Here is a 25,994-nt window from a genome sequence, read left to right as displayed (position 1 = left end):
CAATGTAGTGAAATGTTCCGGGTGATTTAAATCCCAGTTCGACATCAAGTTTCCAACTCGTTTCCTTAGTCTTGTTTACCTTGAATTTAAGCCACGAACCAGGATTCTACTGTATAAACTTCCGGGGATATTACAAATGGGGTTTGATGGGGCATCAATCATTCCAGGCGGAAATTGACTCCTTTTTGTTTCTCGAGGGATCATATTAAACATTTCATTAGTATCGAGAGGAGGATCACCATGAAACACAAAACAAACAGTTTCTTTCTGTCTTTTTTAGAAAGTAGCGTTTGTGCTACATTAATTATATTTTGGTGGAAATATAGAAGTTGTAAATGTTAAAATTTATATTTGAATCGAAATGTGGTTTTGAGTTAAATATTAGCGGGATCATGTAATTAGTTTGTTTGTCATTACTATATATATTGCCATGTTACTAGAATTTGTAACTGAAGTTTACTAGTTGTGTTTTTATGATGATTAGCCATTTGTTGATTACAATATTGTATATAATGTATAATTTGAACTACATATTTTTCTAAAACAAATCATTGGCTTTATTTACTAGTTTATACACCTATAAAATATGTATTTGATGTATAATAGACCTTTAACTATATATGTATATTAGTCCTCTAAATGTATCCGTATAATAGAACTCCAACCATTTATGTATAATAAACATATAATCATAGATGTCTAATTGACGTATAACGATATACGTATATTAGAATTTCATTCTAGACCAGTTACGGAGCACATTTATACGTCTAAAGTATGCGTTTAATAGCCGTATATTCTACATCTTTTGTCCACTGGGATGTGCCGATTTTAATTTAACAAAGCTAGATACACATTTTCTAATGCAGCCTTCATTACAAGACAGTTTGTTTCTCGAAAGCGTGTTATGTAAAAAAGAGAAAAACGAAAATATATAGATGACAATCTTTCAAAGCTGAAGATTTTACTTTTGAAAAATTGACATTTTATGTATGTAGATGCATTCGCTGGTTTTAGAACTTTGCTGTGCTTCCTGAATCATTTTCAACGTTATAAAGTGGGTGTAGAGGGAGCGACCTCTTTGTAGAGCAGTTGACAGGCTGGAGATGTTCAGACTACTCTCGTTATTTCTCAAATGCTTACATAATTTTTCTTTCACACTAGGACGCGAGTGTGTACATGGGCTTGGTTTTCGTTTCACTGATTCTCATTGAAGATTTGGGAATTAACGACAAAAGATTCAGTTTGGCAGAAGGTTTGGTTAACAACGATCTTGAAGACACGCCCATGTAGAGCAGCGTGTGATGATTTGTACTATAAAAGACCAAGTGCTCAAAGTGACGTCTGCGTTTACCGTTTAGACTGTTCCATCTCGGGCGCACTTTTAAAAAGCAAAGATAGAGTAGTTGTGTTGAATCACCCCAAGACATTTGTTAGTAGAGTGGCGCAGCGGGAGTGTGCTGGGCCTGTAACTCAGAGATCAACTGATCAAAACCATCCCCTGCTATGGACATTTTATGCACGATTGATAAGCACACCATCAGTTTAATGAAGTACATTAAAACTGATTTTTCTCTCGTGTGTGTGCAAGCTTCACACTTACGGTACTCTTTAATCTTTACCAATAGCAGATGTCCAAATGTATCTTTGGTTGTTCTGAGATCCTTGATAGTTTCCTCAAATCCTTCAAATGAACATCCATATCAAAGAAATTATGTTTAATTTTATTACAATTGAGGTACATATACAAAATATCAACGCACATTTGTATAATGCTCATTTAATAATGATTGTCAAGGATTGTCAAATTCTCCAACAAATCTGTGTTCTAATTTTAAAATATTTTTGCAAAGGATACAACAGGTGTATAAATGAATTCTCCTGACAGCCAGTTGAAGATAAAATTCCACATGTGAAAATGGTTTTCTTGGACATCGACAGGTACTTAATTGTTTACTTGTAGTTCCACACGAGTAAAATAGATATTTCTTGCAAATTTCAAGAGGGCTTGTGAAAAAATCCCATCAAGCTTTAGCAGAGATTATGGTTACAGCGAAACAGTCTGAAGCGCATCCCTGAGTGGGTTTGAACCACCAGCCCTTCATTTAACAGCTGTACAGAGACACACTCCCAATGCTTTTTGCCATTCACAGGTTTGTAGCTAAAGAACTATAAAATACTGACATTTTCCTGCCAGCCGGCAGTATTTCTTCTGCACTGACCATGAATAACCAATAACTTTATTTCATCTTTAGCAGTCTGTAATCCACAGAAAAGGAAGTGAATACTTGTATTAAGCTAAATCAAGCTGACGGAGATGCACTGCCGTTGTTTTTCTCCACTTTTCGTTAAAAGGAGAAAAATCACTGACATATATATGCGGTATTTCTTCTGTCCTGATTTGCAAGACTTATATTTTATCTTTCAGAAGTTGTATGAATTTCTTGAAGTTCAGAAACAACTTGTTCCACAAAGGAAATGAACACTTGGTTCAAAGTAAATCAAGACGTATGTATCTATCGCCGCGTGTGCTCTTATCTGTCCATCTCTCTACTTTTTCTCTCACTCTGACAGTCTGTGCAGAGTTTCTGAAGGGGATGTGACACCACTTGGCAAGGAGAAAAATTATCAGAGGCAGAATAAAAAATCATTATTCTCTTCTCAGTCAGATTCACAGCTCAGAGACAATCGGACAGAAGCTCCATACTTCTTTTTATCCGTCAATCCGGAACCAGAGGACATTCAGACAATCAGTACTGTAACATGAATAATATCAGACAGAACAGCCTGGACTCAGGTCACATCTCCCCATTTTCTCCGTTCTCACAGCCACTTAGAGACAGAGAAGAGCTCCTGGTTCTCCTCTCTGTGAACTGGGCTCAAGACTCACTGATCTGTCAGCTGTGGACTCTGTTCCAGGTCAGAAGCAAGAAGCTTCTATTAACCCTTTCCAGGACCTCCAGCCCTTCAGTATTACTTTCTTTACTGTATGTCAGTCTCCAAACATGTTTTATAAATGTTTTATAACACACGTGAGTGTGGAATTATCTTTTTATGTAATAAACACAAGTAGTGACACTCTGGTCAGTACACTGTATATTGATTACTAGTAGCCGATGGGCCGATGGCCGTGTCTACAGTAGTGACCAGTTGACTAGTCTGTAGCTCTCAGCAGTGGGACTCAGATCACACAGAAGAAGACCTGTCTGTGTGTGATTCCACACCAGCCCAGGGAATCACCAGCTCTCATATGTCACTCACAGGTGTCTCACAGTCTTATAAATTTACAATTAGATGAATTATTGTAACAGTTATACAGTTAATTATTAATTAATAATCAGACTACCTATGGAACTGAGAGCAGGCTGGAAATAAAACCAGGATACACAATTTAAGCTCCAGGATCAGGTTCCTGATCCTCCTGGCTTCTATACTTTGATGATTCGTTTAAAACATTTAAAAGCACTTATTACAGGGACTTGTGCTCGTTCTCTACTGCTCCACATGGGTACGCCTTGTAACACATTAATCTGTGAAGTAAACTATTTTTTTTCCTGTTTAATGAATTTCATTCCTTGGTTTGTCACTCTCCTTTTACAACCGTTATGATTTGCTTCTCTTCACAGCCCGGTGTGTTCTTTTTTGGGGGGATGTTAAGAAAAGCCCCCCAGGCTCCGGACAGGAGTCTCTTCCAGCGGAGACGCGCTCTGCTCTGTTAGAAAGAGCGCTGTGATGTCACAGACACCAGCCTGAGCACCTGGATCAGAGAGCAAGACCGCGGGAGGCGCAGAGCGCGCACGGAGGAGAGTTATTGATCACTTATCTATCGAAAACCAGTTAATTCAGTTGAAAAACCGTAGAATAAACGATTAACTTCACCGATTGGTGAGTACTGATTCTTTTTCTGTTTTTGATCCTGTTTTAAATATTTAGAAAACAGTCAATAAAGACTGTATCGATCAATTACCGTAGTGCGTTTAGTGTAAAAAATGTTCAAACCGAAATTAAACAATGATTATTCTTATTATTATTTAGGTAACTGTATCCTAGAGCTAAAAAAATATATTCCAAGTTGATAAATGTATGTAAGTAACAGTTTACATGTATTTTTTCCCGTGTTTATAAATCATAAGTATGGTAACCACGGGGACAGGCGTCTAGGTGTATCGCGTTCATCACAAAGAGCGATGTGACGTCATGGGTAGCAACAAATACTAATACTACTGTATTCATATGAATATTAATGAGAGTACAACTGATTGTTTTAATGCAAGTGTTCATGTGAGTATTAATGATGATAGCGCTACTGATAGTTTTAGTTTTAATGTTCATATTAATGTTAATATTAATTATAATTATAGTGTTACTGTTAGAGAATTAACAGTAGTAGTAGTAGTAGTTTTAATACTACTGTTATTCTAGCATTACTGTTATTCTCTCTGGGGGAATTAAAAGCACAAGTGGCGAGTGACCTCGAGGCGCAACGGTAGCGCCTCTGACTCCCAATCAGAAGGTTGTGTGTTCAAATCACATCGCGGTCAGCTGATGAGTTTGCTGGTGCTGAACCTGGAAATTCTACCACGCAGTCGGGTTTTAGCTGTACACTACATAAGTAATCTGAACGAAATAACAATGCAGTAAAGAACTACCAGTCAGGAGCTTATGCAGCGAATCATCCTGAACACGGCAAGAGAAAAGAGACACTGCACATCAGCGAAACATCACGTCCGACTTTAGAGACAGTAACATCAGAGAATGGAAGTTTCAGACCTTGTGTTTCTTACGGGTTCAAGCAAACCTGAAAGTTAGGGAGTGTTTGGTCACTTTTGTATAAAAAAGTGTCTGAAGCCTGCAATTATAATTTGCCCTTCTTTTAATTGTGGTTGAAATCCACTCCCATGTACCAAGACCTTACAGTATATTCATGTTTACTTAAATGACTAACTATTGGACTATTGGACATTAGTTGGTGTTTTTTTTTTGTAACGATTTGCTATTTCATGCAGGAAAGAAAGGAACCCAGACCCAACGTTTGCTTTCAGGTGGGGTCATTTACATAACAGACATCTATTTCTGAGGAGCCTGATTTAAATCACACAACCCCGGTAGAAGTCGAATCGACAATCTTATAAACCAAAATCAGACGCGTTATCCATTAAACCACTAGCCCGTCACGTAAATTAATTGCACCATGGTGAGTTCAGTGCCGCTACTAGTAATACCCCACTCCCATCTTAAATTTCTAAGTGAGAAAAGTGTTTTCTACATTTTTTTTTAGTTTTAAAAAATCATCACTTTTAAGCAGACAAAGCCTTTATGTGTCGCTCTGAATTTCTAATTGATTTAGAATTCCAAGACAAAAGCGTTTCGTTCCACAGCGGCGTGAAATGATCACGTCTTTCACTCTACTTCTCTCTAGTAGTAAAGCAGATCTTGCTTGGTGAGCATTTGCTCCGGTAAATTAGGTCACTTTTCATGTTAACTCACTTCTAAACACAACATTTCCTGGTGCATGTTTTCTCCATGAAAAAAAAGACATTTTCCCTCGCATGATTTCTCGTTTATGTTTCATCAAAGAGTACAGAAAGAAGAAAGAAAGGAAAAGTGTAGTAAATGGACTCTGTCGTCCTTGGGAGAAGTCAAGAGCATTGGACATGAAAAGTGCCCAATAAAAGCCATTTCTCTTCATTTCTCTTACAGTCAGGGCTCCTGTTCCATGTAAAGGAGGCAGCTTGCTCAGCCAGCAGACTTACTGAATGCAGGAGTCTCAGAGTGGTGTGTCCAAGCGGCAGTAAAAGAAGAGAGTTCTGCCGGTGTCGTGACTTAGTTGGTTAAAGCGCCTCTTTAGTAAACAGGAGATCCTGGGTTTAAATCCCAGCGGTGCTTGTCTTCTTGCACCGTTTATTGTTATAGACAACATGCTTCTGCATCAAGTTTAATGGAGGTGTTTATTTCGTTTTTGGCACAACTTGTTTTTCAAGAACTCCACACATTGCGAAAGCTAAAATGCTTATCTTTGTTATCAGTGCAAAAGAATTACTGCCAGCTGGCAAGAAAGTGACAATGATTCTTTTTTTACTTTAGCCAAAAATCTGTGAATGTAGAAAAATACGACATGTGTCAGTTTCTATGGCACACTCAGTCAGGGTGTGCTTCAGTTAAACACAACGTTCGTAGATCAAACGCACCCAGAGACACACTTCGAATTAATCAGATCTAAACATTACCTTCTCTAAATGTGATTGAGTTTCTTTGCACGTCCTTTGCCATCTTGATGTTTGCAGAGATTTTCAACTTTTGACACGAGTCAAACTACAAGTAAATAGTTGAGTACCTATGTCAATATCACCGGGAATGTGAATATAACTGTAAACATCAAGATTTCTGCTGTCTCCTGAGAAACACAAGTATAGAGTCAAAACACAATAAATAATGCTAGACAATTATTCAGTTAACACCCAGATGTGACAAAACACATCCCCTTTAAATATGTATTTCCTTAATATCAGTTCTCTTCCCTCCCCAGGATACCTGTAAATTCACTATAGCATATTAAAAGCTGTGTGTAAGTCTTACATGTGTTCTGTCACATCTGGGTGTTAAATTAATAGATGTGTTGTGTTATTTAATATGATTTGACTCCACGCTTGTATTTCTCCAGAGACAGCATAAATATTGGGGATTTGCGGCTACAGAAAATAATGTGAACTTTACAGGCAAAAGTTAGGTTACGTTAAAGAAACAAAAACTTATTGTCACCCTTTTCAACTTGATTTTTTAAGACATTTGTTCGGAATAGTATATCTTCTCGTGTCTGTGGCTGTTATCCTACAATAACGGTGGTGAAATAGCAGGCATGTGCGGAAAGAATCGGAGATAGAACAGAAGACTCATCTAGTCGATAGTAAGGTTGTGTAGGACCGCACACACTTCGATGTCAGTGTTGAGTAGTGTGGTTTAAAAGCTTCTTCACGAACCAGGAAGGAGTAGAAATCTAAAGTCTTCTGATCCATAATCAGACACGTTATCCATTGTGCCATTGGCGTTTGTGTTGCATTCCTATACAGCACCACATTGAGTTCAGAGCCACTACTAGTAATACATCGCCCCGGTCAAAAGTTTCTCAATTAGATTCATGTGTTTTGTACATGTGTCTAACTACTACGTCTTTCATTATGTCTGGTTTAAAATAATGTATCTTAAAAACAGACGAAGGGTTTATGAGTCTCCCTGAAATTCACACACGAAGAATAAAAAATATCGCGTTTAAAAAGAATACAGAGATGCCGGCGATAGAAAACGGAGCGTCTTAAGTGCGCGCTATCACTGAACTAAACTCCCGATCGATAAGTTTGCCGGCGGCTTTTTAATTGTGTTAGGAAGAGTAAATAGGCCACAGTGTACATTTTAAAGGTCTAAGCAAAACAATCAGACGTGAGGATTATTCAGGAGCCTCTACTTCTTTGTATACTGAGCTTTCGGGTGAACGTCAAAGTGAAAGACAAATTCGCAATTTTCACTTTTTGATTAAGGAACAAGAAAACACCACCCTTCAAACTGGATTCAGACCAGGGACATAAGACATACTCGCTGCTTTTTCTACAGTCTTAAGAGCTAGCAACTGAGCTATCGAGAGGTCTAAAATAAACGTTTTGTCACACGCGTAGCCCAATGTAGTGTAGTGTTCCTCTTTATTTAAATCCCAGTTCGACATCAAAATACTCACTCCCATAGTCTCGTTTAGTAGAAGAAATGGACCAGGCTTCTACTCTAAAAACGTCAAGAGTTCTTATAAAACATTTGAAGGGATATCAGTGCAGGCGGAAATTGACTCTTTTTCTTTATGATTTGGTTTTGATTTTTAATCGTTATATTATTAAGTTTGTGCTTTCTCTGTTTTTATCGTATTGTGAACTTAGTTTTTAAACAAATGCTTACAAAGGCAAACAGGGCACACAGTACAAGCTACGGTGCACTTTTGGGAGTATACCAGGTTCGATATAAAATCGCAAAAATGTAAAAGGAGAAAATACCCCAGACTGCGTGTAAAGTCCTCCTTGAGGTATGGTTTCAAAATAGCTGCACGAGGCACTTGGACACAGATAAACACAGGGATTTAAAATTCAGGAATATGAATGGTCAATTGCTTACAGTTGGGTTTTTTACGTTTCGTATTTAGCGATTTGTGTATAAATCTTTTAACAATTCATTAAAATGCTAACAATATGTAAAATAAAAACAACAGCACCGTTAAATGCCGGGGAGACGGGCAGTTTTTTTTTTACAATCAGATTCCAATCTCTAATGCTGTGTTTGAGAGCTGTGTGTGAGAGCTTACTGTACATAACTTTCCTTTTCTCACATTTTCTGAAAACTATTCCAAAGGGGCACCTGTCACGGACGTCCAAAAGGACTAACCATGGGGAGTAGGAGAGCGGAAAAAGACCCATATGCGTAGCGGCGAGACGGGAAAAAGGCCCGGGCTCATTAGTGCAAAAAGTTCAGGAATGTCATATAGAAACCTATGCCCTCAGGGAGCGGACGTGGGGCGCCCTGGTGCTAGGCGGGTGCCCTCAGGGAGCGGACATGGGGCGAACTGGTGCTAGGCGGGTCTCAGGACATCCGAACGTCAATGCTGAGTGATGACAGAGTGCAAGACCCGGAAATATATAGCACAAGGGAAAGAGAGGGACAGGAAGGACAGCAGGCTGGAAACTAGGGACAGGACAGAGAAGGAGGGCGTGACAGTACCCCCCCCCCTTCATGTCAAGCACCCTGTCAAGATGTGAGTCGCTCTTGAATCAGAGCTGGGTGACACGGGCTTCTGTTCTGATATGGTTGTACGAGAAGCAGGAGGAATCGCTTCACTCGTATGAAGCATGAGCTGAATCAGGAGTGAGACATTTCGTGTGTTTGTGCATATGTCAACACCTGACCTACATCGTAAAACTAAAACTAAATTAAAAACTAACATTAAGTTGTCAGAGACATTCATTTATATACAAACAAGAGACAGACAAAGTAATAATTCTTCATTAACTTGTCCTACACTGATCAGACTATTTGAAATTGTCTGATTTAGCCTGTGCAGTTCGTGCTAATTAGAACAACGCCAGTACTGAACCCTCATCACCGAACTGACTACTGAGCACAAGTTCAGCTGCTCACCAGCTTTGTTACGCACAGTTTTGCATTGCTATTGAGCTCAGAGCAGGAGCTGATCTTCAGACAGTACCGTGTTAAGTAGTCTGCAGCTTCGTGCAAAACAGTTCGACAGTTCATTGCAATTTACCCAACCTGTTTTCTATAGCTTTCAGCTGCAGTTAATTTACATAAAGAAAATCTACTACTGAGGACCCTGACTGGTTTAAAAGCAACATGAGCCAGGCAGGAGTCAAACTACAATCTTCTGATCCAAAGTCAGATGCATTATACATTACGCCACTGGCCCTAATCTTATGGTGCTCAACAGCACCATAGTGACCTCAGTGCCACTACTAGTAATGCATCACCCCCATCCAAAATTTCTAAGTAAAAAAAACTTTTTCTATACTTGTCTGTTTAAAAATATGATATCTTTAAAAAAAGACAAAGGGTTTGTGTGTCACGCAAAAGTTTTGATTCATTTCGAATGCAAAGTAAGACCATTTTCTTCCAAAAAATCATAAATTTGTCTCATCCTCCATACTATAATCCTCTCTTGTAGTAGTAAAGCATTTTGAATTCAACCGAACAATATATTAAAGGAACAAGGAATAGGTTTATTCCATGCTGAAAAGAGAAGAGAGAAAACACAACGTTTCAGCTATGAAAACTTCTTCAGGTTTGTTTTCTCTCTTCTCTTTTCAGCATGGAATAAACCTACAATATTACTTGTTTCTTTGCAGATATGCATGCTGAAGTAGCTATCCACCTGAATATATTAAACGTTTCATCTATACGATTAACATAATGTTCTCCTGAATAACTACTCAAAAGAAGCCACAGCTCAGGTGTTAGAGAGATTTGAAATCAGGTCGATGGATTTAGAGTCCAGACTGCGAACCGACAGCTGACACAGGTCTTTTACAGAACCGTTTTGATTTTTTCTACTTTGTCCCCGTGACATCATTGTCCTGCTTGCAGCCGAGCCCAACACACGGTACCATCTGGTTTCTGTCGCTGGGCGCTCACCCTGTGGTCCATGTGGGTCATAATGCCCCAGTATAATGACGGGGACACTAAACTGTAAACAGGTGCCGTCCGTCGGCTGAGAAGTAAAACTGAGGTCCTGACTCTCTCTGGCCTTTAAAAATCCCAGGTCGTCTCTTGAAAGAGTACGGGTGTAACCCCAGCATCCTGGCCCAATTTTCCAATGGCCCTTACCAGTCATGGCCTCCTAATAATCCCCATCTATGAACTGGCTTCATTACTCTGCTCTCCTCCCCACTGATTGTTGATGTGTGGTGAGCATTTTGGCACAGTATGGCTGCCGTTGCATCATCCAGGTGGGGCTGCACATTGGTGGCGGTAGTGGGATTCCCCATTACCTGTAAAGCGCTTTGTGTGGAGTGTCCAGAAAAGCGCTATATAAGTGTAAGTGATGATAATAATAATTATTATTATTATGTAAATTGCAATAAAAATATAATATTTGTTTCAAGCTAATGCTTTTTTCAGGGCTATATCTACTTTTTTTAAAAAACAGAAGTAAAATTTGGAGAAGATGCACCAGCGGGTGCCTTCACATCTCCAGCTTCAGTCTCACCTGTAGCTGCGAGAAGGTTAAAAGCACACAAGTGATCTGTAGACGATGTTCGGGGAAGAGATAATTCTGTTTTCAACACAGGGAGTGAGAATGAGCTCAGTCCGGCTTCCAGCAGAATCCATTCTGGTTTGGTTACTGTTAGACTGTGCGTCTGAGGCTCTTTGGATCGCAACGTGAAAAAAAAACAATTGCTCACATCGACAGGAAGGGAAGATATCATGTTTAAAAAAATCAGAACCGAAGATTTGGATCCGGGGCCTCATACTTATATAATAATTATTAAAATAACAGTTATTAAAATATTAGATTGTGTTTCTGCAACATTTCGTGCACACTAGCCATTTTTATCTAAAAATAAAACAACAGCCACAACAAGGGCTTTACACGCCGTCAGGGGTATTTTCCCCTTTTATATTTTTTTAGAATTCGGAACAGGAGCCTCTGCTTCGTCGTTTATTGAGCTTTTGATCAACGACTGAATTAAACAGATTCACTATTTTAACTCTTCGATTAAAATACACAAAAGTTAATTTCCTTCAAGCCGGAGTCAAACCAGCGACCAAAGGATTCCTATGTGTTTTTATTACAGTTCCCCACTCTACCAACTGAGCTATCGACGGGATATCAGGAGCTGCTCTCTGGCACATACTGCCCAATGTAGTGAAATGTTCCGGATGAGTAAAATCCCAGATCGACATTGTTTCCAACTCCTTTCCTTAGTCTTTTTTACCTTGAATTTAAGCCACAAACCAGGATTCTACTGTATAAACTTCCGGGGATATTAAAACATGTTTGATGGGGCATCAATCATTCCAGGTGGAAATTGACTCCTTTTTTTTTCTTGGGGGAAATGAGGAACAAAACTAAATGTCATTCTGTGTTTCTTAGAAGCATTATCACAGCTAATGCATGTAATGCCTTTAGTATGTGAAGGTGAGAGTTCAGTTATGCCAGGGAGTAAAGAGAACTGAAATTTAGAAAATTCATATTTAAATAGATTGCAAATCTTCAAAGTGTTCTGTCACTGCAAAATTATTACAGGGGTCTACCAGCTGTGATACGTGCTTGTTTTGGGACTATTTCCAATAAGTATCACATTCGCAGTAATTGTGTGTCCTTACTGGTATCTTTTAAACTGTGAGGGACATTCGGTTATATAGTCATAATCCGATTTTAACGTGTTCTGCATTTTAATTTACTGAACAGATAAATTGAAACGTTCTGATTCAGAGCCCCTGCAGTTCGTGCTAATTAGAACCACGACAATGCTCCCGTGTCCTGAGCACCACACTGAGCACACGTTCAGCAGGGCTCTGACTTTGTTCAGCACGACTTCTTGTTGCAGTTGAGCTCAGAGCTAGAGATGATCTCCATATTCTACCGCACTAAGTACTTCGAAAGTTAGTACACAGTACACACTTTTAAGTGGAGTCAGGTTTTTAAAAAATTAAACCAGCGCCCTGTCACAGAAAAGTACCCCGGTCTCCCGCGCAACAAGCGTAGGTACTCAGCACTGTACTGACGAGGAGCGCTTATTCGCAGCTGAGCGTGAGCTCTGTTTACTGTCAGCAGGCATTTCCTCATTTCCAATGACGTTTTCGCCTGCTCTCAGCTTTTTAAAGACGGTCATAAACGCTCATGAAGTAGTTCATGTCAGTTTGAAGGCTGTTTCTGTTGTCTCGGCTCTTGACGAAGAAAAGCCGTACGTGGGAGACTCCCTCTCTGAAGAAGTTTGCCGCCCCCCTGCAAGGGAGAAGAGCTATCAATCATTGAGACAATTAACATTCAACACGTGAAATGCGAGATGTTGTGATTTTTTTCCCACTTAAGGCTTCTATCGTTTCTACTCTAACGAGAAAAGCTTTTCATCAGAAGTGGGATTTGAACAAACGTCTCCAGGAGAAACTGCTAACTGACCGCAACGCCTTAGACAGCGAGCCTTCCTGCCTGTGGTTATTGTATTGAATTATATATTTTATTTATTTATAATAAAAAACTGAAATCAAGTAATGAGGGAAACATATTTTTTTCATGGAGGAAACTAGTACGAACAAATGTAAAGTTTAGAGCAGCGCTCAATAAAAACGATCAGAAACCGAAAGCGCTTCTTTTGCGGAACAGTATATTCCGATACCGGTGGTTCTGCAGAAGAAATAAACCGAACTCCAAACACTGTTGCCATTACGGCTACTCTGGCTGCAGCTGCTTTAAGAACTTCTCAGCGGGCACAGGTTGTAGGAGGTCAGACTGGTTGGCGCTGTCTAAATAACAGTGTGCGAATTTAAACTGATTTAAATAAGACTATTTACTATGTAATACATGCTCCAGAAGCGTTAATACTGCACTGGCTGCTATTTGAAAAGCCTTCATAAATGACACGTAATAGAGATTGATGCAGCTGGCTTTTATGCTTCACAATACATTGTGTTACAATTGCAATCAGGAAAATATACTGTATTGTAATCAGGAAAATTATTAATATGCAATACAACGTCTGTTCTTAAAAATGATAGCTGTTTTACACTGATGTCGCTCTTTATGAGATAATCCAGATTGTGAAGACGACTTCACCCTAGCAGATCAAAATATTACACGAAGGCTGTAAAGCACACTGAATTTATCCGAATATTTGATTTCCGCGATCCGTTTAGGCTACAACAGGCAACTTGGCGCTTCTCCAGCAAACCATTTCTCAGTTTTGTGAATTACTTGTGCTTCCAACACACCAACATTTGTAGCTTGTCAGGATGGCCGAGTGGTCTAATGCGCCAACGTTAAGGGTTCATGTTTTTCCATTGCTTGGTTGTTTTGGTCTCTGAATAGAGGCGTGGGTTCAAATTCCACTTCTGACAGCTACCGTCTTTTCCCTGCCTTGCGTTTTTCCTGTCTTCCTGTGCTCGCTGACAACGACAGGAAGAGGAAAATGGAGAAACCGGCTTGGGGGCACATGATGGGCAGGGAAATACTTCTTGAACACTTATGTGATTAGCAGAAAGTCAAATAGGCTCCGATTTGTGCCTTAAGAACTGTTTGGGCTGCCTGTAATCGAGAAAAGGTTACCTGCAAAGTATGCATTCAAATGTGAAAGACCGAAATATAAAACCAGAAGAAGACTTATTAAAAGAAACATTGTTTTCCTTGCGGTTTCTCCTGTATTTCACTGGCTGGAGACGCTGTGTCCAGGCTCAGCGGTTATATAAGAAAAGACAGGCGCGGTTCATGGTTCCGCGCTCCCCGTGCGGAATGCACGCCTCTTCTCTCCTTTAATACCTTCATACACTCCTCTCAAACCACAGCAAACTCCCGGAATATTTCGGTTTTACCTATTTCACAGGTAGTGGGTCTTTCTTTCCGAGCTCACGGGTAGAAACAATAAACACGCTGAAAACAGGAAGGTATTCCTGATCGTAGGCAAAGATGTGCAAAAATAAATTTCCTAAAATCCAATAAGGTCCAGTCACGTTCAGGTACTATTCTGATGTAGATGAATATTTTTGGCACAGCTGTTACAACAAACAGGCAAATAAACTTTTTTTATTATTCCATTCCAGCTGTAGTTTTGAAAATGTTTTTTTTTTTCCATTCATTAAATAATACAAAACACAAACCCACCATAAACGTCTGATCATTGATATTTCTGAATTATAAGATCGTACACACGTACCGCGAAATTCGTGCAAGAGTCACAGCTGGTAGGCAGTTCAACGAATATGATGCCTTTGAGGGGCCGAGTATTAGACATGCATTATCGTGCGGAGCTGATTCTTCGTCTACCGCAGTCTTTGCTTCGGACCACCCCTCTTGGCACATTAGCACTTGAATTTTCGATTTTCTGTATAGAACACCGAATATCTTGAGGAAGTCTGTCAAGCAAATACTGCTGGATAATTGAGGTGCAAAAGTTGGTTCAAAACCAACATCCTCTGCTATTGCCGTTAATTCTTTGAGAGTTTCTTCAAGTTCTTCATCTGACCTTCTATATCGAGGGATATTGAGCATAATACCATACTATTTCTAGCTTTCTTCTGATCGCCCGTTTTATTAAAATGCCAGCCTCTTTTACAGTTATTTAGATGTTTGGCAAGGTGTAATAGCCCCCTCGCATGCTCAGCTAAAATATTTTAAAAGTACAACAAAATTACATTATATTGAACAGCGTTTATGTTAACATTTATATTCAAATTAAAGTAAATATACGAAAATATTAAAATACAACTACGGCGATCTGTCGTTTTTGCTTGTCAAGTTCTCAAACAATTTTGCGTTGTATTTTAAATTACTTTAGCTGAAGATGCAACGGGAGCATAAGTGAATTCTCCCGCCACCCACTGGAACATAATTCCATGGATGAATACTAACTGCTGGCAAGTTGCCAGTATCGGAAATTATTGGAAATTCCCGGTAATGTTGACTCTGGTACTCAATTGTTTACTACTGCAAATATCAAAATAGTTCAGGTTTTGCGGAACAATTAAATTTTTGCGGTGATGATGTTTAGTATAGGAAGAAGTGCGTCCCTGGGTGGGATCACAAAACCCACCAGGGGGATAATAGCCAAACACGCTAACCGATTGCACCACAGAAATGCTTACACCTTGCTTTTTTTTTTCATTTACATACTTTTGGTGAACAAAAAAATTCGCTCGCATTTCATCTTTCGCAAGCTATATGATTTAAAAAAAAAAGTTGTTCTGCAAAGGAAATGAATAAACGCATTAAACCAAATCAAGACCTCTTTGAGTGTCCCAAATGACATGTTCTGTATAACAAGACAGGAAAAAAAGGTACTGCTGGAATTCGGATCCAGGATTTCCTCTTTATGAAACAGGTGTTTTAATTAGCTTTACCACAGGACCGGCAGAACACTATTCTTATACAGGTGGGTACCCACCCTCAAACCTTTGTTCTCTCGCTACTTTACCTTTGCCTACTGCCCTGTCTCTCTCACACCTGAAGAAGGCTCCACGGGCGAAACGTTGTGTTCTCTTTTTTTGGCATGGAATAAACCTATTACCTATTCTTATACAGCCGCTTGGACACACCGCTCTGAGACATCTGAGGTCAATGTGCGCTGAGCCTGGTCGCCGAGCAAAATCATGCCCAAGGGGGGTGGCTCTCATGATGAGGTGGCTGAGTGGTTAAGGTGATGGATTACTAATCCATTGTGTTTTGCATGCGTGGGTTCGAATCCCATCCTTGTCAGTTTATGTTTTCGACTTGTGATCCGTTTCTAAGTCGGACTTGCTTTCTTTAGCTACTGTAGTAGAGCAGTAATATTTCTAGCGTTGGCTGAACATGGCTTTCAGCAGTAGCTGACAGATATAGTCTCTTAATATTTAGGTTAAATTTATGCTTTGTACTGCTTTCACCTGATATTAAAAGTAGTCCTGATGAACGATTTAGGGACATGGCGCATCTTGAAAATGTTCTTGTTAATTTCAGTTTGGAAAAGAAGCACTCACCAGAAGCAGAAACTGGTCGTATCTGCTAAATGTGCAATGCAATAGCAATGTCTTTCTATGAGTCCTTACCTGTTACAGGAGGCGTTGTAGGACTTTTTTAGTTCAGAAAAAGCTTTCAATTCATCTTACATTTCTACTCCATCAATATTAGCAATGCTATCTTTACTAAGCTCTAAATATAGCTCTAAATAAATGCTAATTTTAAAATACATTTTAAAATAAATGCTATTCCATATGTTGTAACTTTGTGGTATTTAGAAATTTTATCTGAGGATGCAAGGGAAAGTAATATACAACTGTGAAAGAGGCTTGTATTTTAATACAATTTTCGATCAAAAGAAAACCAAAGTCCCTATGATATTACTGTCAATATCCCTTGATATCAACGTTAAGTTGAAAGATTTGAAGAAACTCTCAAACAAGCAACTACAGTAGCAGAGAGTTTTGATTTGAACCGATGCTTGCAGCTCAATACTCCATTCATCCTTGAAAGAAGCAAAGACAGGGATGTTTTGAGTGTCTCCATGATCCTCTTCTCAATCCAAAAGAAAGGTTTTATATGATCCTGATCCCAATAGAAAAAGGGTCAATTTCAGCCTGCACTGATGTCCCTTCAAACGTTTTATAAGAACCCTGGTCCATTTCTTCTTCTGAACGAGACTATGGGAGTGAGTATTTTGACGTCGAACTGGGATTTAAATAGAGGAACACTACACTACATTGGGCTACATGTGTGACAAAGCGTTTACTTTCCGACCTCTTGATAGCTCAATTGCTAGATCTTAAGACTGTAGACAAAAACAGTGGGCATTTCTTATGTCCCTGGTTTGAATACAGCTCGAAGGATGGTGTTTGCTTGTTCCTTAATCAAAAAGTGAAAATTGTGAATTTGTCTTTCACTTTGATGTTCACCCGAAAGCTCAGTATACAAAGAAGTAAAGGCTCCTGTTCTGGATAATCCTCACGTCTGATTGTTTTGCTTAGACCTTTAAAATGTACACTGTGGACTGTTTGCTCTTCCTAACACAATTAAAAAGCCGCTGAAAAACTTAACGATCGGGAGTTTAGTTCAGTGATAGCGCGCACTTAAGACGCTCCGTTATCTATCGCCGGCATCTCTGTATTCTTTTTAAACGCGATATTGTTTATTCTTCATGTGTGAATTTCAGGCTGACTCATAAACCCTTTGTCTGTTTTAAAGATAAATTATTTTAAACCAGACATAATGAAAGACGTAGTAACTAGACACACGTACAACACACATGAATAGTAGCGGCTCTGAACTCAATGTGGTGCTGGATGGGAATGCAATACAAACGCCAATGGTACAATGGATAACGTGTCTGATTACGGATCAGAAGACTGTAGAATTCTACTCCTTCCTGGTTCGTGAAAAAGCTTTTAAACCACACTACTCAACACTGACATCGTAGTATGTGAGGTCCTACACAACCTTACTATCGACTGGATGACTGGTCTTCTGTTCTATCTCCGATTCTTTCCGCACATTCCTGCTATTTCACCACCGTTATTGTAGGATAACAGCCACAGACACGAGAAGATATACTATTCCGAACAAATGTCTTAAAAAATCACATTGAAAAGGGTGACAATAAGTTTTTGTTTCTTTAACGTAACCTTATTTTTGCCTGTAAAGTTAACATTATTTTCTGTAGCCGCAAATCCCCAATATTTCTGCTGTCTCTGGAGAAACACAAGCGTGGAGTCAAATCATATTAAATTACACAACACATCTATTAATTTAACACCCAGATGTGACAGAACACATGTAAGACTTACACACAGCTTTTAATATGTATCTATAGTGAATTTGCAGGTATCCTGGGGAGGGAAGAGAACTGATTTTAAGGAAATACATATTTAAAGGGGATGTAAGTCTTAAATGTGTTTTGTCACATCTGGGTGTTAACTGAATATTTTTTTAGCATTATTTATTGTGTTTTGACTCTATACTTGTGTTTCTCAGGAGACAGCAGAAATATTGATGTTAACATGTATATACACATTCCCGGTGATATTGACTTAGGAACTGAACTATTTACTTGTAGTTTGACTCGTGTCAAAAGTTGAAAATCTCTCCAAACATCAAGATGGCTAAGGATGTGCAAAGAAACTCAATCACATTTACAGAAGGTAATGTTTAGATCGGATTAATTCGAAGTGTGTCTCTGGGTGCGTTTGATCTACCAACGTTGTGTTTAACTGAAGGACACCCTGACTGAGTGTGCCATAGAAACTGACACATGTCGTATTCTTCTACATTCACAGATTTTTGGCTAAAGTAAAAACAAATCGTTGTCATTTTCTTGCCAGCTGGCAGTAATTCTTTTGCATTGATAAGAAAGATGAGCACTTTATCTTTCGCAATGTGTGGATTTCTTGAAAAACAAGTTGTGCCAAAAACTAAATGAACACTTCCTTTAAACATAATGCAGAAGCATGTTGTCTATAACAATAAGCGGTGCGAGAAGACAGGAAGAAAGGCACCGCTGGGATTTGAACCTACGATCTTCTGTTTACTAGACAGGCACTTTAACTAACTAAGCCACAACGCAGGCAAAGAACTTCCCTTTTACAGCCAAGTGGACACACCGCTCTGTCACATCTTTGTTCGGTGTGCGGTGAGCCTGCTCGCTGAGCAAGTTGAGAAAGGATGTGAAATGGCTTTTATCCGGCAGTTTCATTACTAAGGAGCTCAATTTTTTTTTTGATGATCTACAGGGTGTCCAGTGCAACACAGGCGATGGACTGCTGGGATTTGGAGCCAGGATTTCCCGTTATCTAGACAGGTGCTTTAACCAACTAAGCCACGGCGCCGGCAGAATTCTCCTCTTTTACTGCCGATTGGACACACCGCTCTGAGACACCTGCGTTCAGTAAGCGCTGAATCGGCTGGCTGAGCACGTTGCCTCCTTTACATTCAATAGGAGCCCCGACACTAAGAGAAACGTACGAAAATGGCTTTTATCGGGCACTTTTCATGTCCAGTGCGCTTGACATCTCCCACAGGCGACAGAGTTCATTTACGACACTTTTCCTTTCTTTCTTTCTTCTTTCTGTACTATTTGATGGAAAAAAACGAGAAACCATGTAAGGTTAAATGTCTTTTTTCATGGAGAAAACGTGCACCAGGAAATGTTGTGTTTAGAAGAAGTGAGTTAACGTGAAAAGTGACCTAATTTACCGGAGCAAATGCTCACCTAGCAAGGTCTGCTTTACTACACGAGAGAAGTAGAGTGAAAGACGTGATCATTTCACGCCGTTGTGGAACAAAACGCTATTTTCTTTGAATTCTAAATCAATTAGAAATTCAGAGCGACACATAAATGCTTTGTCTATTTAAAAGTGATGATTTTTTAAAACATAAAAATGTAGAAAGCACGTTTCTCACTTAGAAATTGTAGGTGTGGTGGTGTACTACTAGCGGCGCTGAACTCACCAAAGCGCAATTCAGTTACGTGACGGGCTAGTGGTTTAATGGATAACGCGTCTGATTTCGGTTTATAAGATTGTCGATTCGACTTCTACCGGGGTTGTGTGATTTAAATCAGGCTCCTCAGAAATAGATGTCCGTTATGTAAATAGACCGCACCTGAAAGCAAACGTTGGGTCTGGTTTCCTTTCTTTCCTGCATGAAATAGCAAATCGTTACAAAAAACACCAGCTAATGTCCTATAGCGTTAATCATTTAAGCAAACATGAATATACTGTAGGTCTTGGTACATGGGAGTGGATTTCAAGTACAATTAAAAAAGGACAAATTATTATTACAGGCTTCAGACACTTTTTCATACAAAAGTGACCAAACACTCCCTAACTTTCAGGTTTGCTTGAAACTGTAACAAAAAAGCGGTCTGAAACTTTCATTCTCTGATGTCACTGTCTCTAAAGTCGGACGTGATGTTTCGCAGATGTGCAATGTGCCTTTTCTCTTGTCGTGTTCAAGATGAAACACTGCATAAGCTCCTGACTGGGTGTTCCGTACTGCTCTGTTATTTCATTCAGATTACCTAGGTGGTGTACAGATAAAACGCAACTGCATGGTGTAAAATCCAGGTTCGGCATCAGCAGCACCTACAAACACATCAGCTGACCTCGACGTGATTTGAACACACAACCTTCTGATCTGGAGTCAGACGCGCTACCGTTGCACCACAAGGTCACTCGCCACAAGGCCTTTTAATTCACCCAAAGACAACAATCAGCGTCCCTGAAAAAGATTTTCAAAAAAGATTTCATTCTCTCCTGTGAGGAGCGCCGCTATTCCAACGAGGGTCTCTTCTTCCCAGACCACAGATTATTCTTCCTGCCCGGCTCTTTCACAGAGAGCAGATTCACCGTCCCCACAAATGTCTTCACTACATCTACAGATCTGACCCCCTACAGCCCCGATATTCCTGGACAGGATATTTACCACCAGCCTCGTGAACTTCTCATCTTGTCCTCTCCCAGGAGGAGAACAATAAACACAGCATCCTCTCTCCATTTAGCAAATAACACAAAACACTGTTTACCTGTGAAGACAGAAAACCAGGCTGCTCCAGGTGAGGCTTAAACTCACAAACTCGGCATGACTCCACTGATTATGTGATTTGACATGGCCTGAACCAGGAAAGAGATTGGAAGTCGAGAAGTTATGGTGTTGTTTTAATACTTGCCTACTCTTTTAATTTTAAATAAAAAATATTTTATTTTGGAGTACTTTCAATTGATAATTCTAGTCCCGATGAACGATTCTGGGCCATGGTGCATCTTGAATAATGTTCTTATAGGCTTCAGTTTGGAAAAGTGCGCTCTTCAGAAGCTACCGAAACTGCTAATGGTTACATAACACTTAATGCAAAAGCAACGTCCGGGTTTGAAAAATAATATTTCTTGCTATTGTAGCGGCGAGGCTTAATAATAAGACAGAATTAAGTGTTTCTGAGCTTTCCCAAATTAGGCCTCATTTCTCTGTTCATCTCTGTGGTGCAGCCACAGAGAAACCATTCATGCAAGGTGATTTAAGGTCCAAGGACAGCTCCCAAAGGGGGATGCACTTAGCTAAGCCTGGCTATCATGATCAATGGTCACCCATTGGCGCCTATCTGTCTAGGGAGTGCCAGTTGGACATCTGGACTGCATTACTAAGTGTCAGGAGTAAGTGACTCATATCTCACCTTGATCAACCAATCAGGGACTGGTAGGGCCGAGTAACCCACGTGGGACTCTGATGCCCATGGAACTTTCAGCCAATCAATGAGCTGAAGTTCCTCCAGGTAAAAACAGGCAACACAGAGAGCCTGTGAGATTCAGATTCAGATTCAGATTCAGATTCAGATTCAGAACAAGATTCAACAGGAGAATTCCAGGGCAGGACGGCCCAGGAGCAGAAGGCTCCCAAGGGCAGGACATTCTCACAGCGCGCCTCCTGACCATCCTGAGACTCAGCCCGGACAACCACGGAACGGCCAGTGTGTCCGAGTGCCAGAACTTTCCTTTGTTCTAAGAGTCTAGAGTTGAGGTTGCCAGGGAGTAACCAGCAGCAGGCCTCGTGAACAGGTCGGAACTGTGGACAGCTGAATCACTATTCAGAACTAGCTCTTCATCAGGAACGAACCGGTCCTCTTCCTGACTTGCTGGGACCCACAGTCATCTTTTCTCCTGTGCACAAACTTTGCTAGTTAAAGCCAACAGTGAGCATCAGCAGCGCACCGTCGCAAGCCGCACAGCACAGCCTGGCACCGAGCCAGAGAGCGCGGATTGGACAGCAACAGCCTGCAACTGTTCCTTTGTGCCCGCAGGAGATCTGAATCCCCAAAGATTGGATGAGTATTCAACTTCAATGCATTACAGCTCGAGAATTCAATTGTTATCCCAACCAGTTGATATCAATTTAATTCCTAAGAGTTATGTACTTGTTTGAGTATCTAATGTAGAAGTTGTAACCAAGTTCACTTTACGAAACGATCTTAATGAATGATATACTGAACGTATGTCCTCTTGATATGTGTAACTCTTTGAAACTGATTGAATACATATCTTTTGTATTCTGATAACCCTCTCGATAAGATCTGTTAGGTTTATATGCATATTGTATGTATTAATAAATGTATCCTCGTGTATTAGTACCTGTGTGTGCGCGTTGTTTGAGTTATGTCGCATGGTTGGATTCTAAAGCCATCAAAAGAATCAACTTTGTGATTTACTGCTACAATTAATAATTGTCTCAGTAAATGCCCAAACCCTACAGAACTGGTGCCTTCAGAAAGCCACTATGATTACATATTTGGCGTCCCTGAACCGGCATAATCTACATTATTTTGGCGTCCCTGGGTGGGCGTGGCAAGACTGAAATGAGTCAACCAAGCGAATAATTCATATAAAACGCCGCGGGTTTCATACACGACAATACAGTGTGCTGAAAGCCGAAAGAAAAAGTTCCCCTTGCTCTTTAAGCAGTGCTTGATTGTTCTGTGATCTTTTGCAATCTACCAGGTTGATTGCATACTTGATATTGTGGTTTTCTGTGGTAAAACTGATTTCGTACTTAAAAGTAATACTCTTTAAGTTTAACGATGGTTGCTAAAAGGTCTGAATTCGAGTCGCTATTAAGCACTCTCTCTAGCAGCGACAGGTCTGACCACGATCTCTTCCATATCTCCGTCAGCGGAGAAGCTAGGAGAATAAATCTCCATTCTCTGAGAGAGCTAGCGAAGGACATAGAGAGATTTGACCCTGCAGTGTCAGAGAATAATATCGAGAGTTATATTCAAGACCTCAGGTATTACCTGCAGTACCTGCCAAACGCCACAGAACAGGAGAAAGTGTTTCTGGTTAGAAAAACTACCAGCAGAGCTGTACATGAGTGGATGGCTAGGCAGATGAAAGAAGTCTGTAATGACTTTGAGCAGCTATGTCAAGCACTTATCGAAGAATACAGTGCGTTTATTGACCCGATTGCTGCGATAGCCGCCGCTCTTAACATTAAGCACGAGAGAGCAGAGTCCCCTCACGAATATTACGAGAGACTTAGACGAACTTATTTTGCAGGGCGAAATGATGAGGGTTGCGAAGAGAACACACATTTCAAGGGTTTATTCATTGCGAATCTCCACCCATCAGTCAGAAAGATGATCTATATGCATACAGATGCACAGACCATGAAAATGACTGATATCAAGAGATTCGTGCAGAAAGCCTGGGAGTATGATGTCCAAAGTCGCTCTGAGCAAAAAGTTGCTAAAGCGACTGCGTTCGCCGTCAGAGCCAGCAGGGTTAATTCCCCCCTGCTCGAAGGAGCACAGGCTCCTGAGCTGGCTAAGCCCCGTTCCAAAGCACTCACACAGGACCGCACCCAGCGTCCTAAGTGCCATGAGAACACCGGGGGAGGGAAAGGGCTAGAAAAAGCTGAACAAAAGGATTCAGTAGCCGCCCGCCTGGCCAGGCTTGAACAAGCTTTATTAAGACAGGGACAACCGCTCCCCAAGGCTGCCGGAAGCGTGAATGAGCTGATACTCTCCACTGGAGGAGGCGGAGACCCGCCCCCTCTCCCTCCCTCAGTCTATCTGATTGAGCGGAAGAGTTCCTGCCTGGATGAGGTCAGCCACTCCCAAGCGAGTGCTGACTCCACCCCTGAAGTCGCAGAGCAGGCAGTAAAACGCAGAGGAAAAGCAAGAAGCTTTTACTTCAAGGCTGCCATGGGAGATGTCTTACCCAGTGAGACACTGATTGACACTGAGGTTGAGAGGTGTTTGATGTCACACGGCAAGCTCAAACGGGTAGAAAAAGGAAAGGGCATGCGACTCAGAGAGGAACCTTTGGTGAATCACCAGAAAGGCAAGGTGTGGAAACAGGTCAAGGCTCCTAAGCCTTCTGTACAGAAGGAAAGGGGGGCCAAGAGGCAGACTGTGCTCACACAGTGCCCAACGAACACAGAAGCCTATGCGGAGATTCCTTCTGTTCCCTCTGGACAAGAAATAAAAATATTTCCTTGTTCCCCAGATATACAGGGAAGTCGTGTCCCGGCTGAGGTCCCAACAGCCTCCCTGCCACAGGAGCGCTGCTCCGAGCAGCCGCCTGATCCACCAGGTAAAGCACACCCCTTTTACATCCCTAAAGAGGAGCAGATCTCCCCACCTGGCGATGAAAAGGAGCTTTCCCTGTACACCCTGGCACCCAAGAGGGGTCAGGACCACCACCCCGCAGTGGTGGAAGGGATCCAGATGGCAGGAGAGCAGGTTGGTGATGTAGCCCTCACCCTTAGCCCTGAGAGGTCCTCTATTAGTGAGGATCTGCTTGAGCAGCTGTCACAGGGCCACCGCCAGGTGCCCCTGGTGCAACATTCACAGGTTAGACAGGAGGTCCAGCTCGACGCTGAGACTACTGCGCTGTGGACACACCTGATCCCAGATGCCGATTCCCTCTGCTTTGACCCAGGGAACCTGCAGTCAGGTAACATTATTTCTCACAACTACCAGGTAGTGAGTGAGACTGACCTGATTGTTCCTGCCTCAATGGCAGGGTTGCCTACACACCCAGTCCCCCAGAAGGGACAGGGAATGAAAGCCGAGCCGGTTTTCTTACAGCCACCAGCTCAGTCTGTCAGTCTGAGTCTGACCAACAGTGGTTCAGCCAGACTGGAGCTGGATGGTAAAGTCACCCGCCTGCCAGTGCAGGACATCGCAAAGAGGGGTGTCAGAACCCCAGCCTGCACTGACATGGGCCTGGTGAGTGATAGTGAGTTCAAAGACAGTGAACTAGCTATCTCACTGCTGGGGCAGCTCCCTGAACCCCTAGCGAGGGAAGGGGGGAGCGAGCAGGTGTCCTACACCTACCCCCAGCGAACGATTGTAAACATGCCGATAGAGGGATTCCTCAATCAGGAAGTGTGCAGGGTGGACCAGAACAGTGAGAATGGGATAACAATCCCAGATCACTCAGGTGCTCCAGATGACCACTCAGCCGAGGGTCAGGCATGCTCCACCGCTGCACCGCCCCCTGCAGGGTTCCTAGAGCACAGGCATGAACAAATCGAAAAAGCAGATGCCCTGGAAACGGAGGAGCAGCATCAGCCGCTGCGTCAGATCTCCCCAGATTTCCAGGAGGTTGGTGCCCAAGATGCCACATGGCATACTGAGGAAGACACCATGTACATGCTGCGCCAGCTTAGAAAGGCAACAGTCACCCAGAAGGAGATGACTGGGATCAGCCACCCGAAAAGACTTTTGGGAGGACTGATTGCTGCCGCCACTGTTGTGCATTTGCTATTTCTGGTAGGTTTGTGTGCTACTGGCACTCTCACCCTGACTGCCCCAAGAAGGCAGGTGTCAGAGATGCCAGAGGGTAGTGACAGACTGTATCGACAGCAGCAAAAGTTGGAAAGCTTAGGGAAAACCCTACAGGCAACTTCCTATGCAACAGGGTTAAACCTTATTCCCCAAACAGTGGACATGATTGTTGGTGTTATACAGTGGGTGTATGCTTGTGTGCAACAGGCCAGAATGTTGACACAAGACCTGTTAAGGGAGTTTAGTGCCACTGTAGCCAGTCTAACCACGGCACAAATCCCAACCCACTTGATTCCACTCTTCTCAGTAGAGGAGTATGTGACATTAACCCCATCGCTCATAGCTCACCCAGAAGGCAAACCAAGATTGAATTCGGTTCCAAATCTTGAGATGGGTATGGCTACCAAAGCTATCCATTGGCTGTGTCTAAATGATTCACCAATGAAGGGTGTAAAGCTACTAACGAGCAGAGGGAGGTTAATGAACCCCATGAAG

The 25,994-nt window shown here is 41.4% G+C and overlaps 1 protein-coding gene, 2 non-coding genes and 1 pseudogene across 3 annotated transcripts in view; 2 read left to right on the top strand and 2 right to left on the bottom strand.

Annotated features, from left to right (window-relative positions):
• The window catches only part of LOC102695046 (zinc finger protein 721-like), a 1,154,024-nt pseudogene that overhangs the window by 479,137 nt on the left and 648,893 nt on the right, over positions 1-25,994 (top strand).
• LOC138242831 (zona pellucida sperm-binding protein 3-like) overlaps positions 1-25,994 on the bottom strand; it is a 496,704-nt gene that overhangs the window by 215,029 nt on the left and 255,681 nt on the right. The gene's annotated exons all lie outside the window — the stretch shown is intronic.
• Positions 15,868-15,949, top strand: trnas-acu (transfer RNA serine (anticodon ACU)). The gene has a single exon. It is a non-coding gene; the product is annotated as a tRNA-Ser (tRNA).
• On the bottom strand, positions 20,321-20,392 carry trnaw-cca (transfer RNA tryptophan (anticodon CCA)). Its single transcript has one exon. It is a non-coding gene; the product is annotated as a tRNA-Trp (tRNA).

The sequence above is a fragment of the Lepisosteus oculatus genome, chromosome 14 (assembly GCF_040954835.1).
Source record: "Lepisosteus oculatus isolate fLepOcu1 chromosome 14, fLepOcu1.hap2, whole genome shotgun sequence".
Taxonomy (NCBI): domain Eukaryota; kingdom Metazoa; phylum Chordata; class Actinopteri; order Semionotiformes; family Lepisosteidae; genus Lepisosteus; species Lepisosteus oculatus.
The sequence above is the reverse complement of the archived record's forward strand: the minus strand, read 5'-3'. Positions and strand labels throughout refer to the sequence as shown.